The 13,615-nt window shown below is 48.5% G+C and overlaps 1 protein-coding gene across 1 annotated transcript in view; it reads left to right on the forward strand.

Moving 5' to 3' along the window:
• LOC138284669 (uncharacterized) overlaps nt 1-13,615 on the forward strand; it is a 538,877-nt gene that overhangs the window by 374,842 nt on the left and 150,420 nt on the right. The window lies entirely within an intron of this gene.

Raw genomic sequence — 13,615 nt, forward strand, 5'->3', positions numbered from 1 at the left:
TCCGCTGCCCATGATAATAGGACCATCACAAGAAAATACCTGAAATAAGTCATAATGAAAATAGGTCCCAACACATAATAAGCACCATAGCTATATTGGTCCTCTAAGAAAATGGGTAATTAGTTGAGAGGGGTGGCAGCCCCACTCAAATAATAAAACAATTGCTGTTGCGGTGAACCACAGAAAGTCACAATATTTGCCTGTGCTTAACCCTGTAGTAGCTTGGTACAAAAGCATTCAGGCTTTACTTTGAGCGCAGCATAAATACTTTTCCAAAATTTCCTCTAACAGTAATGAAGTAAAAACACAATACAAGAAAAACCGCAAACCAATTTAGAAGAATAGGGTACATTTTAATTAATTAATTCACACCAAAACAAATTAAAAATGTATAACTCCGGTACTACTGACTGGATTTAAAGTATTTAGTGAAATCTAGCACCTAAAAGATGGCGACGCAAGGCCATGTCAAAATCAAAAGTTAAGGCCGACTGCCATGGAACACAGGTTAGATGCAAGGGGTGAATTTGGCCTGGCCCTGGCTTACCTTCGGACTTAAAACAAATCTTGAAGATTTCATAGAGAAGGTAGAGTCTTCAGCAGGGCAAGGCAGCAGGCCATACCTGAAAAGAGGTCATCGTCACTGGGAAGCTTCTAGATGAAGTCGCAGTGAAGATTTCTACCTTTAGACTTATCCCATTTTTTCAGTGGTTGGAGTCCTTCAGCGGGCAAGGCTGTAGGATATATTCAAAGGGTGATCAATGAGTCCAGATACCTTCCTCGAGAAGTCCAGTTGAAAGGGATTTGCTGCTGTGAATAATGTAACAGGAAATGCAGGAAGTCAGTCCTAACGACAATGCATCTTTGTTGTTTTGCCTTGCATATAGGTCCCGGTTTCCTGTCACTTCTCTGAGTAGAATTTCTTCAAAACTTTTCCAAGTCCCAGCTTTTAGGGTTAGGCAGGAACAGTACCACTAACACGACTTCCAAAGGTCCAGCACCTGGAGGGGCACCATTTGGGGTGGTTAGGACTCACTCCAGCAGAAGCCAACAGCATGGTTCGAGGCCTAGTGAGCTTGTTGTGTCCCTGTGGCTCACAGAGGAGGCCAGACAACTAGCCCTTGGAGTCACTCTGGTAGCCCTGGGTTCAAGAAGCAGGTCCATCCTTTCTCCCTCAGAGGGAGGACTGCCCTTCGGAGTCTCTGTTTTGCTTCACTAATGACCAAGCTGAAACACTCATGCACTGACAAAAATCTCTGGTATGCGCTTCTTAGTCTAAAGGAGACATTTATTAAATCCCTTCGCAAGGTTTGTAAAGGAGATTAGCATGCTCAAAGCACATGTTTAAAAATGGTCACAGCAATGAAATTAAAACATGTACAAATGATTCTCCATTGCAATATTCGTTGCAAATATATGTATCTATATTACAATGCAAAGCAAATAATGAATTAAATGCATCACCATGAGGCATGGGTAATCTGCCTCATCTCCCTCCTTATCAGCATCAGACAGCCAGATCCCAGAATCCATCGTAGAGAGAGAGATCAATTATCCTCACGGGAAGGATGACACACCTCAGCGTCCTGCGCATGTCAGATCTGAGTCACTCCCTGGTCCATCTGGTCTCGGCCTCTTATATACTTTGAATAAACAAGAGAGGAGAATTCTAGAAACTCCGTCCCAATGCATACGTTTATTATTAAAAAAATGCTGGTTATTTTAGGTCAGCTTTGAAAAGGACACGTCGGGAATTGGCCAAAATCCCAAGGTGCCATCTATCAAAACAAAACCGTTCCTTGCTGTCCTAGTACAATCATATCAGCCTAAACCCATGGTGGGAAAGAACACGCAAACACGCAGAATAAAAACATGAGCACATTGTATAATGGAAAAGTACTTGCAGCTTTTAACGTGGTGGTGGTTAATGCTAAAATAAAGTCAATAGGCAAAACGAAGCTGGTGGTCACTAATGAGAAGGTGTGCTGCTAGGCTAAGTGCAACGTGGAGTCAGTAGTCAAAACCCAAATATCATTACAGTCTCCCACAGAAGTGTTCTGAAGAATGGTTCTAGGGGTCAAATATTTACACCTGGTGCATCCTTTGTGTGTGGGGAGGACTTCGGTCCTACCCCACATCTTGGTCTAGAACGTTCTTCCCTCCCCCTGTAAAGCCTCCAACCTGTCTTGGGTGACAAAAGACAGGGAAGACCTGGAGTCAAATTACTTTGTGTTCGTAGGAGGCAAAGCCCTTTATAGAGCAAGTGGGGCTGGATGAAAGTATGTACCCAGCCTTTCTGGCAGGGTAGTTGATCCTGTCCATGTAGGAGGCTGCCCCTCTATGTAGTGGACAAACTAGGCACACTGTATAAGGGGTCCAGACAACCACAAAATGGTTTCCAGAGGCAAAAACTATATCACCTAATGCTCTAATTTTTGAGGTTGCTTGGTCGAGCAGTTAGGCTAATCTGGAGAAGTGCAAAGCATTTGTTGTACTCACAGTATGAATCATGCGACTCACTCATTCAAACGGATAACTCGAGACAAATGTATAAAAATCCTTCAGATTTTTATATAATTTTTAAGACCAAGATCATTAAGATTGGTTTAGTACTTTTAAAGTTATGAATTTTTCAAGTTTTAATAAATGCAGTCTTTCTGTGCGTAATTACGCACCATAGGAATCAATGGAAGGTCACCTTTAAAAATGCATATACAATCATACATTCACTTTACCAAGTCCAGCTTTGGCAGGTTGGTCGCAGTCATCGTGGGCATGCTGTGCCAGCAGAAGTTTGGGTGGCTCCCAGTTCCAGCAGAAGCAGCGTTGGAAAGACTCTTGAAGCTGGTGCAGGGCCACGGCAAGGGACCACTTGAAAAAGATCTGCAGAGGCAAGTTTAAAGGTGGTGCCTTGGGGTCCCCTTGTGGTGTCGTGGTTGCAAGGGGTGAGGGACCCTTGGGGCACAGCTAGTTCCTTGTTGCAAGGCTCCAGGAGACCGGGTGCAGGGCCGGTTGTTGCTCCAAGGGCTGTGTACAAAGATGCCTCTCTGGTCCAGATGCCGATCGCAGTCAGGGTCGCTTGTAGGACAACAGGGGCAGGGGTAGTCCCGGTCCAGGGAGGTCCGGTTGTTCCTGAAGTCCTTCGACTGGGGCTTCCTTCTGGTCCAGTTGCAGCTCAGGATGAGCAGTTTTGCTTGGTTTATGATGTCCACTGGCCATTACCTGGGGTATTGGAATGACTCGGCCACTGGAAGAAGCAGTGCCACCAAACTTGGCACAATTGTGGGTTTGTCATGGTGGACGTCAATGTGTCATCGTGTCGCGGTTCTCAACGGTCTTACCCTCGCAGCGGAGAGGCGTAGGGGAACGGTCCTTGTTCCGACGGGTTCTGCTCTGGCCGAGGTAGGGGCGACCCCTTCCGGTAGCCACGGTGCTGTTTGGTATGAGCGAACCACTACAGTCCGTGCCCTCCAGAAGGAGTCCCAGAGGAAAAACCCCAGTAGGGTAAAAAACCTCCACAGGAACTCCCTGAAACGAAAGGAGGACACCAGGGTATTAGGACCGCAGTTCAGGAAGGCAGGAAAACAAAGCAAATCAGGAACAGACAGGATTCGCAGAAGGATATCAAATAGGAGCGTGACTATCACCAAGGAGTGTTGCAACGCAATGAACAGGCAGTTGGAATCCCCTTAAATACCCCTGGACAGGAAACAGGAAACAGGAAGTAGAACACCGCCATCTTGGATGGGGGAAAAGAAAACAGTAATGAATTAGGTATGTGTGTTAGACAATGCATGCTGGGTAGAGAGGAAGTGGTAAGCATGCTGGGAAGAGAAAAAAGGCAAGTATAAAGGACCCCCAGTGTAAGGGTTCGGTTTGTCCTAGGAACATCGGTAAGTGGTGGGCAGGTGAATACATGCAAGAGAAATAAATGTTAAGCGCATAATGCGCTGTGTGCGGCCATGCCTGAAACCCCCTCGGGGTTTCAGGCTCTGCCGCGTCTGCCTTTAAGGCAGAACTTGAAAAACGGGGAGCGGCGAGCGCCGTGACCCCCAGACCGGCTCCCTGGAGCCTTTATGGCCCTCGCCGGAGCCGCGGCGACCCCCGCGACCTGGGTGTCTGCCTCGGCGTCTACCGCGGCCCGGGCGTCGGCCGCGGCAAAATTAACGTGCCGCGCCGCGGCAACCTGAGCCCGCGGCCGCAGCGAGCGCTGCGGTGTAACACATCGGGTCCGGCTGTGAATTCCAGTTCGGGAGATATCGGCCGGTTAGTGAAGTGACCCTCAGAGGCTTGTTGGTTTTTGTTGGTTTGTTGAGTGGTGCCTCCACTCAGAAGGGAGATCTGGGGCAATTTGTAAAGCCTGGAGGTCCCCTGGGTTTCTTGGGGTCAGTGCAGTGTCCAGCTCCACCGCAGTGGCAATTTTCAGGTCCTGGGTGCAGCAGGCAGGGGTTGGCATCTTTTCTTGATGCAGCAGGTCCACAGTTCTCTTGCTATAGATCTTATTTGGTGCTGGTCTTCATTGTCCTTTCAAGTCTAAAATCTTGGTCTAGGGGTGCCCACTAAATACTGAAGTTAGTGGGTATTCTTAGGGGAACCTGGTAGTGTCCGATGGGACGCTTACTTTTGGGTGGCTACACCCACTATAGTGAACACTTCCCTTGGGAAGGGTCACTTCCCTAAATCTCATTGGCTATTTTTCTCCATTCCAAGATGGAGGAAACTGAAAAAGAGGGTCCACCTTGCAGGCAACACCCTAGGGATGGTCCATGCCAGCTGAAGCCACTCCTCCTACCCTTTGTAAAGTTTCCTTCCTTTGCTTCTGCCAAAAGTGGGAGTTTGCAAAGGGGGATGCCAGCTGCTGCTAGCAGCAGGCTTGGGGGTCGAGTTTTAAGGGTAGTAAGCCATTTGAAGCTCACCGCTAGGACAGTGCACATTCCTGAGGGAGGGGGTGCTTGGTGCTCCACCCAGGAAGGGCATTGTCTTACAAACAAGAGAGGCAGGCCTCTCCCCCAAGGTTTGTATATTGGCTGTCTGGAGGTGGCAGCTGGATAAGACCAGTCAGCAACCTTGCCAGGTTAGTTTAGCTTTTGCAAGGGGCACCTCTAAGGTGGACCCTGGGTACATTTCGGGATAAATCCAATACTGGCACCAGTTTGGATTTATCATTCTGAGTTGTTTGATACCAAACAACCCAGGGTTCCGAGTGGCCATGATGTAGCTGGGAAACTTGTGTTGACCAGTGTCCAGCACATGTATTAAAATGGCTGCTCTGTTCACTCACTAGGTCCCAGGTTTGGCAAGGAAACAGTGGGGTCATATTGCTCCTGCAGTAATGCCCTCACATATAATATGGAGCACCCTGCCTTATGGCTATAAGACCTGCCAGAGGGGGGCTTACCCATAGTAGATGCACTGTATGGGGGACAGGCACACAAACAGTGTGCCATGTTGTGTTTGCGTTTTAGGTTTGCACCAGAACTCTCATCCTGCAATGGCAGTGCTGGGTGCATCTGGGTGCGTGGCCCTAGAGGGTGGCACAATCAGTGCTGCTGGCCTCAGGAGCCTACTCCTAGTACCCCATTCCCTGGGTACATAGGCACCCACTTACTAGGGACTTATAGTGGTAGTTAAGGGTTATCCAATAGTGCAATGCATCACAACAGATTTAGGGAAATATCTATGGCCCTGGGAACCTGGTTAGCAGGGGCCCTGGGTACTACAATTTCTAGGATACATCAACATCAGGCAAAAAGTGGGGGATAACCATGTCAAAAAGAGGCCTCTCTGTTCACACCTAAGCCCCCTTTGCTCCAGTGTCTTGGAGGAATACACAAACCGCAACAGCAGAGCCATTCACAGTCATGTGATCCAGGGCACTGGTAGCAGACACAAATTGTTGGGACAAGAAAATGGCAACTTTCTGAAGCACCAGTTGCTTACCTTTAATAATGATTCATCTGGTAGAAACATATTCTAATTGCAGGAGGTGTCAGACTGGATTCGGAGACTGTTCTTCCAGCAGTACCCTGGTCAACTCCGCATCCGTCGTCGGGGTCATACATAGGCGCTGCCTCGTGATGTCATTTTGTTTTCACGACTTTCCACGCCAAAGTGAGGAGCCATGAAAAACACTGAAAATGATGCACCAGATGTAAGGCCCTGAAAAGGGAATCCCTGTCCCTAGAAATCAGTTCGCAAGCATGGAGGATGGGTGGGTCAGTAAGGAATCTGCAACTAGAATATGTCTCTACTTGATAAATTGTTACCAAAGGTAAGTAACTTGTTCATCTGACAGAGACTTCTAGTTGCAGATTCCTTACCTTAGAATAGGTACCCAAGCAATACCATCTTCAGTGGTGGGCTGCGAACTAAGATCATACTAAAAAGTCCTTGTGGGAAAGTACCCTCTTTTTGGCATGGTTACCCCCACTTTTTGCCTTACGTCAGTATGTTTTTGACTGCAAACCAGGACCCCAGTGACTGTGCTCTCTCCCTCTAAATTTGGTTGCTGGAACTTCACACAACCCGAATTTGGCATACTGGTGCCCCCATATAAGTCCCTAGTATTTGGTAGCCAGGACATTGGAGCACCAGAGGTTCCCCCCCCATGGGCTGCAGCATGTATTATGCCACCCATGGGAGCCCATGTAAAACGTGTTTGCAGGCCTGCCATTGCAGCCTGCGTGAAAAGGTGCATGCACTTTTTCACTTCAGATCACTGCAACAGGTCACTATAAGTCACCCTTATGATAGGCCCTCCTATCCCAAAGGGCAGGGTGCAGGTACCTGTGTGTGAGGGCACCCCTGCATGAGCCGAGGTGCCCCCATGAACTCCAGCTCCATTTTCCTGGACTATGCGAGTGGAGGGAAGCCATTTTACCTGTGTCCAGCTACATAATGGTAACTCGGAATCATACCCCATTACTGTTGCCATGCACTCTGGGGGCTCCCTGGAGAACTCACAGCATTCCTCCTATCAGCTTTCTGGGGGTTTCCGGGCAGCCCACACTCCTGCCTCCCCTTAAATGGGTTTCCGCCCTCCTACTACTTGACCAGCTCAAGTCCAGGAAGGCAGAACAATGTATTTCCTTTAGGAGAGGCGGGTAACACCCTCTCCCTTTGGAAATAGGTGTTACATGGCTTGGGAGGAGCAGCCTCCCCAAGTCACAGGTATGCTTTGAAGGGCACATTTGGTGCCCCCTTGCATAAACTGGTCTGCATCGTTTCAGGGAACTCAGGTCCCTGCTCTGGCGTGAAACTGGACAATGGAATGGGGAGTAACCACTCCCAAATACATCACCACCCCAGGGGTGGGGCCCAGAGCTCCTCCAGGTGGCAACTTGATTCTGCCATCTTGAATCCAAGGTGCGCAGAGGCCTCAGGAAGCATCTGAGTGGCCAGGTCAGGCAGGTGACCTCACAGCTCCCTCCTTATAGGTGGTCACCTTGGTAGGTGACCAATCCCCCTTCTAGGGCTATTTAGGGTCTCCCTCTTGGGTGGGTCGTCAGATTTGACATCAGGACTCCTCTGTATCATTTAATTCAACTTCTGGCCACTGGAACTGCAACTGGACTTCACAGGAACCTACAATCTGCAGCTACAACGACGACTCTGCTCTGCAACATTGTTTTTCTGGCTCCTTCCAGCAACTGCAACATTTCCCCGGCTGTGCATTCTCTGAGGGAGGCAAGTCTTCAGTCTGCACCAAAAAGCAAGACGGAATCTCCCTTGGAGTTAGGTAGTCACGTCCCTGCATCTGCAGGCACCAACTGCAACAACAACCGGCTGCGTGGATCTCCTCTCCTCCAGAGCTGCGTGAATCCCGCATCACAGGTGGTGGTCTGGAGTGGTCCCCTTAGTTATCTCTGCCAGCTGTCCAACTTTGGAGACAATAAGTCCTTGCCTGTCCACGCAACAAAGTAATTCCATGCACTGTGACTTTTGCAGCTAACAAGGTTTGCTGGCATCTCCTCCAAGGGATCTTCAGGCTCTGTGTAGCCTCAGCCCCCAGCAATCTTCCCTGCAACGCACAACCCTCTGTGTGCTTCTCCCACAACGTGGGACTCCTTTCTAGGTGTGCTGCGTGGGCCTCACCGTGACTCCCGTGCTTGCTGCCTGTGGGTCGCCTGTGGGGGCTGCCTCCTCTTCCTGTGACTGTCCTCACTGCTGAGGGTCACTCGGGACTCTCCTCCATGGGTTGAGCCTTCCTGGACCTAGCTGGTCCCCGGCAGCTCCGCTTATCTTCATGCACGACATTTGTCTTTGCCCAGGCTTGTTGGTGTTTTTTCCACACCAATGACCAACTGCAATCCCTCTTCTGGAGTGGGACGTCGACTGCATCACTTCAGGAACTCTTCAGCTGCTCCATTGCTGCACTACCGACTGTCTTCGTCCACAGTCGACCTGATCCTGCATCCACAGACATGTGGGCAGTGGCTCCTGCCACAACCGGACACTCCAACGTGAACTGGACTTAGTCCCCTTTCTTTTCCAGGTCTTCCTCTTCCAGGATCTACCTTTGTTTTTTTGCAATCTGGTCTGGGCCTTGCATTATCCTCTTCTGAAGTCCTTTTGGTAGGTTTGCGGAGAACCAGATACTTACCTCGCTTCCCCTGGTCACTGGGGGGCACTCTGGCACCTACCTTGTGGGTTTTCTAGTTCCTCCAGCTCCCCTCTACCAATTCCACTTTCTTGTGTGGGGACCCGACTTTCGCAATTCACTTTTTAAGTATATGGTTTGGTCCCCCTAGGCCTTCGGTATTGTCTTTTGCTTTCACTGTTTTCTATTGCATTCTATGCTAATCCCCGACTGCTACTGTACATATAATAGTGTGCTTACTTACCTTGAGTAAGGCCTATATAGTACTTACCTTGGGTATTGCCTATATAGTATTTTAGTATGTGTGTCACTAAAATAAAGTACCTTTATTTTTGTAACACTGTGTGGTTCTTTCATGTGTGTAAGTGCTGTGTGACTACAGTGGTATTGCAAAAGCTTTGCTTGTCTTCTAGATAAGTCTTGGCTGCTCATCCATAGCTACATCTAGAGACCCTGGCTTCCTAGACACTGACTACACCTCACTAATGGGGCATACCTGGGCCTGGTATAAGGTGATAATACCATAGGTACTCAGCACACACCAGGCTACATTCCTGCAGGACCGAACTACCAAAGTAGCTGTCACTGCAGACCTAACTGCCCAGGTAGTAATCTTTAGTGAATGTGTGCAGAGATACCCACATTGCAGCCTGGCAGATATCCTGGACAGGAACTCCGTATGCTAACTCAATGATAGCAGCAGTTGCTCTGAGTGAGCGTGCAAGCCCTCAGGGGGTTGTTTCTTTGCCAAAGCGTAACACATTTGGATGCAAAGTAGTACCTATTGTGAGATAGTACGCTTTTGCACTTTCCCTTTCTTTGTACCCACATATCCAACAAAGAGTTGATTGTACACCCGGAAATCTTTGATACAGTTGAGGTAGGATGCTAACGTGCTTTTTGTATCCAGACGGTGGAGTCTTTCTTCTTCATGAGAAGGATGTGGCGGTGCGTAAAAAGTAGGCAAAGTGATGGATTGGCCTTCATGAAAAGGTGTAACTGCTTTGTGAAGGAAGGATGCCCTCATATGCAGCCCCACTTTGTCAGGGTGAACAGACAAAAAAGGGGGTTTTGAAGAAAGAGCCTGAAGCGAGCAGAGGTGAAGGCAACAAGAAATGTAGTTTTGATAGTAAGGTCCTGCAAAGGACAAATGTGCACCTGCTCAAAAGGAGTAAAATTAAGTAAGGACAAGATTGAGGTCCCACTGAGACATGATAAACAGAGTGGGAGAAAACAAATGGGTGAGTCCCTTAAGGAATCTACCAACAATAGGAGACGACTTAGGGGGTCGGTGTAATAGTGGCAGTATTACCGCCAACAGGCTGACGGTACATACCAACACTATTATAACATTGGCGGTTTGGCCAAAGCCAAACCACCAAGTTAAAGTCTCCAGCCCGGTGGGCGTTACTAGGCCGCCCACGAAATTTTGACCCCGCCCACTGCCATGGTTTCCATGGTTTCTGTACCTCCACGGAAGCCATGGCGGTAGGCACTATTTCCCTGGCACTGATACGGTTCTCCCCAACCCCCTCCCCAGAGAACTCCCCTACCCACTCCCAAACCCCCATATACACACAGTTATACACACCCAATCACACACGCACACAGACATTCACCAATGCAGAAATGCATTCATAAACACTCACAGCAACACTCACGAACATACATCCAGGCACACACGCAAACGCACAACACAACATGCACGCACACACACACCCACTCATGCACACACGCATTACACATGCATGCATGCATTCAAATGCAGTAACACACACCCACACACGCACACAACACCCCCAACCCCACTCTCCTGTTGGAGAACCTGACTTACCTGCTTACAGGGGGTCCTCCGGCAGGAGAAGGGATGCGGCGCTGTCCGCCAGCAGAACACCGCCAGGCCGTATCATGGGACATGATACGGTAGGCCGCATTATGCAGGCGTGGCGCTGCTGCTGGCAGCAGCGCCACCTTACTGCCGTCCACCGCCATGACCGTTGACGGAATTCCGCCAGCCTTCTGGCAGTATTCCATCTACGGTCATAATTAGGTGGACGGTCGGTATCCATGGCGAGGGTATCTTGGCGGCCCTCCCCGTGGCGATAGGCGGTATTTGCTGCCAATGTCACAATGAGGGCCTTATTATGGCCTGCCGGGGTCCTGACGGGGCACTCCTGGCGGTGGAAGCTCCCTTTTCCCGCCAGATGACCTTCTCCCTGGAACAGGTAAGGTGGTAGTTTGACAGTGGAGGGTTGGTGTTGTGCATGCATGTGTGAGTGTGTGGTGTCTGCGTGTGTGTATGAATGTGTGTATGTGTGGTTGTATGCGTGTCTAAATGAGAGTGTGTATGCGTGGTTGCATGCATGTCTGACTGTGTATGCATGGTTGTATGCGTGTCTGAATGCGAGTGTGTATGTGTGTAGGAATGCGTGTTTGGATGGATGTGAGTATGTGTGTAGGAATGTGTATATGAATATAGTTGTGAACGCGTGCATGAATGTAGTTGTGAATGCATGTATGGATGTAGTTGTGAATGCATGTATGGATGTAGTTGTGAATGCATGTATGGATGTAGCTGTGAATGTGTGTATGAACGTAGTTGTGAATGCGTGTATGAATGTAGTTATGACTGTAAGTGTAGGTGCATGGGTATATGCGTGGTGCGTGTGGGTGTCTGTGTGTATGTATGCAGGGAAGGGGGCGGGTTGGGGTGCTATGTCAGGAGGGGAGAGAAGGGTTGGGGGACTTTGTCAGAAAGGGGGTAGGAGGAGAGGGCGCTGTGGCTGGAGGAGGGGTCTAGTGCTTGCTGGGGGTGGGAGCTGTCTACCGGTGACAGGGAATGAATACCCTGTCACTGGTAGCCCTTCCGCCATGGTTTTTGTGCTACCGCCGCGGAAACCATGTCAGAATGTCAGCTACAAATACCGCCGGCAGTCTTCTGTGGACCGCCGGGTCGGAGATGATCATCCCCGGCCCGGTGGTTCAGACCGTCATGGAGATATGAGTGGAGATGTGGCTGTCTGCACCGTCAGCCTGTTGGCGGTAGGACCACCACATTTAAGTGACCCCATAGACAACTGGTGCTAGTTATTATCAAAACATGCATCCGATAAATTCCCCGGGGATTGTTTCACCTACATGTCACCACTGGCAAATAAATGTTTGACATGTCTCACTTGGAATATCCAAGGCCTTAACCACCCATACCAAAACAGATGAATTATGACCTGCCTGGATAAACAGTGTTGATATGGCATGCTTGTAGGAAACCCATGTACTGCCCAGGGCTTCCATAACTTTGCTTCTCGATGGGGCAGTATTAGATATTTTGCGACCTATATATAGCTCCTATGCATGCTTTGTTTGTATTCTTATCCATAATAGGCAGGACTTCAAAGTACACTGAGAGTATGTGGAAACCTTGTGTCACTACCTGATGTTCAACACATATGCCCCTAACATGGATGCCCCAAACTTATTTCATGATATTTGCTGATCTCTTGGCTCCTTAACCTCTTAGCTGCTGGGCCTTCCCCCCCCCCCCCCCCTCCCCCCTCCAGTGCTGAGCCCTTTTTTTGGGCTATTTGGGGTAGTTCGCGCTTAGGCCTTCATAACGTTTTGTCCACATAAGCTATCCACGCCAAATTTGCATCCTTTTTTTCCAACATCCTAGGGATTCTAAAGGTACCCAGAGTTTCTGGGATCCCCAGGAGGAGACAAAGAAATTAGCCAAAATACACCTAACTTTTAGTTTTTTTTAAAAAAATGGGAAAAAAGGGCTGCCGAAGAAGACTTGTGGTTTTTACCCTGAAAATGACATCAACAAAGGGTTTGCGGTGCTAAAATCATCATCTTCCCAGCTTTCAGGAACAGGCAGAGTTGAATCAAAAAACCACATTTTCCAACACAATTTTGGCATTTTACTGGGACATACTTCATTTTTTCTATTTTTGGTGCTTTCATCCTCCTTCCAGTTAGTGACAGGAATGGGTGTGAAACCAACACTGGATCCTGGAAAGCTAAGTGTTTCTGAAACGTAGGCAAAATTCTGAATTCAGCAAGGGGTCATTTGTGTAGATCCTACAAGGTTTTCCTACAGAAAATAACAGCTGAAAAAAAAATATTGAAATTGAGCTGAAAAAAACAGCCATTTTTCTCAGCTTTTTACTCTGTAACTTTTTCCAACAATGTCAGATTTTTTAAAGCAATATACTGTTACATGTGCTGGACTCTTCTGGTTGCAGGGATATATAGGGCTTGTAGGTTCATCAAGATCCCTAGGTACCCAGAGCAGTGGCGGCCGGCAGCTTTAGGAGGGAGGGGGGCGGGCGGGGCACATACACAAATACACACTCATTCTTTCACACACAGACATGCACGCACATCCATTAACAACACTCATACCATTCAAACATGCACGCACCAAACATTAATTTTAAAACATCATACTCATTCTTTCACACATGCATGCACTCACATCCATTAACAACATTCATAGCCCAGCAAAGTTCAGCTCAGGCAGCCAGGAGTCTGCGCAAATCACGCATGTCTGCTCCTGGCTGCCTGACCTGAACATGAAGAGTGTTGTTCAGCCTGACAGACACTCTTCACGGGGTGGCAAAAGGTGGGGCTGGTGTGGCCCCTCCGCCCTAAAGGACGGGCCGCCACTGACCCAGAGCCAATAAATGAGCTGCACCTTGCAATGGGTTTTCATTCTATACCGGGTATACAGCAATTCATTTCCTGAAATATAAAGAGTGAAAAATAGGTATCAAGAAAACCTTTGTATTTCCAAAATGGGCATAAGATAAGGTATTGAGCAGCAGTGGTTAGTTGCCCATCTCTGAATTCCAGGGTGCCCATACTAGCATGTGAATTACAGGCCATTTCTCAAATAGACGTCTTTTTTACACACTATTTTACATTTGGAAGGAAAAAATGTAGCGAAAGACAAGGGGCAATAACACTTGTTGTGCTCTTCTGTGTTTCCCCCAAGTCTCCCGATAAAAATGGTAC

Source organism: Pleurodeles waltl, chromosome 3_1 (genome assembly GCF_031143425.1).
Source record: "Pleurodeles waltl isolate 20211129_DDA chromosome 3_1, aPleWal1.hap1.20221129, whole genome shotgun sequence".
In the NCBI taxonomy this organism is placed as follows: Eukaryota; Metazoa; Chordata; class Amphibia; order Caudata; family Salamandridae; genus Pleurodeles; species Pleurodeles waltl.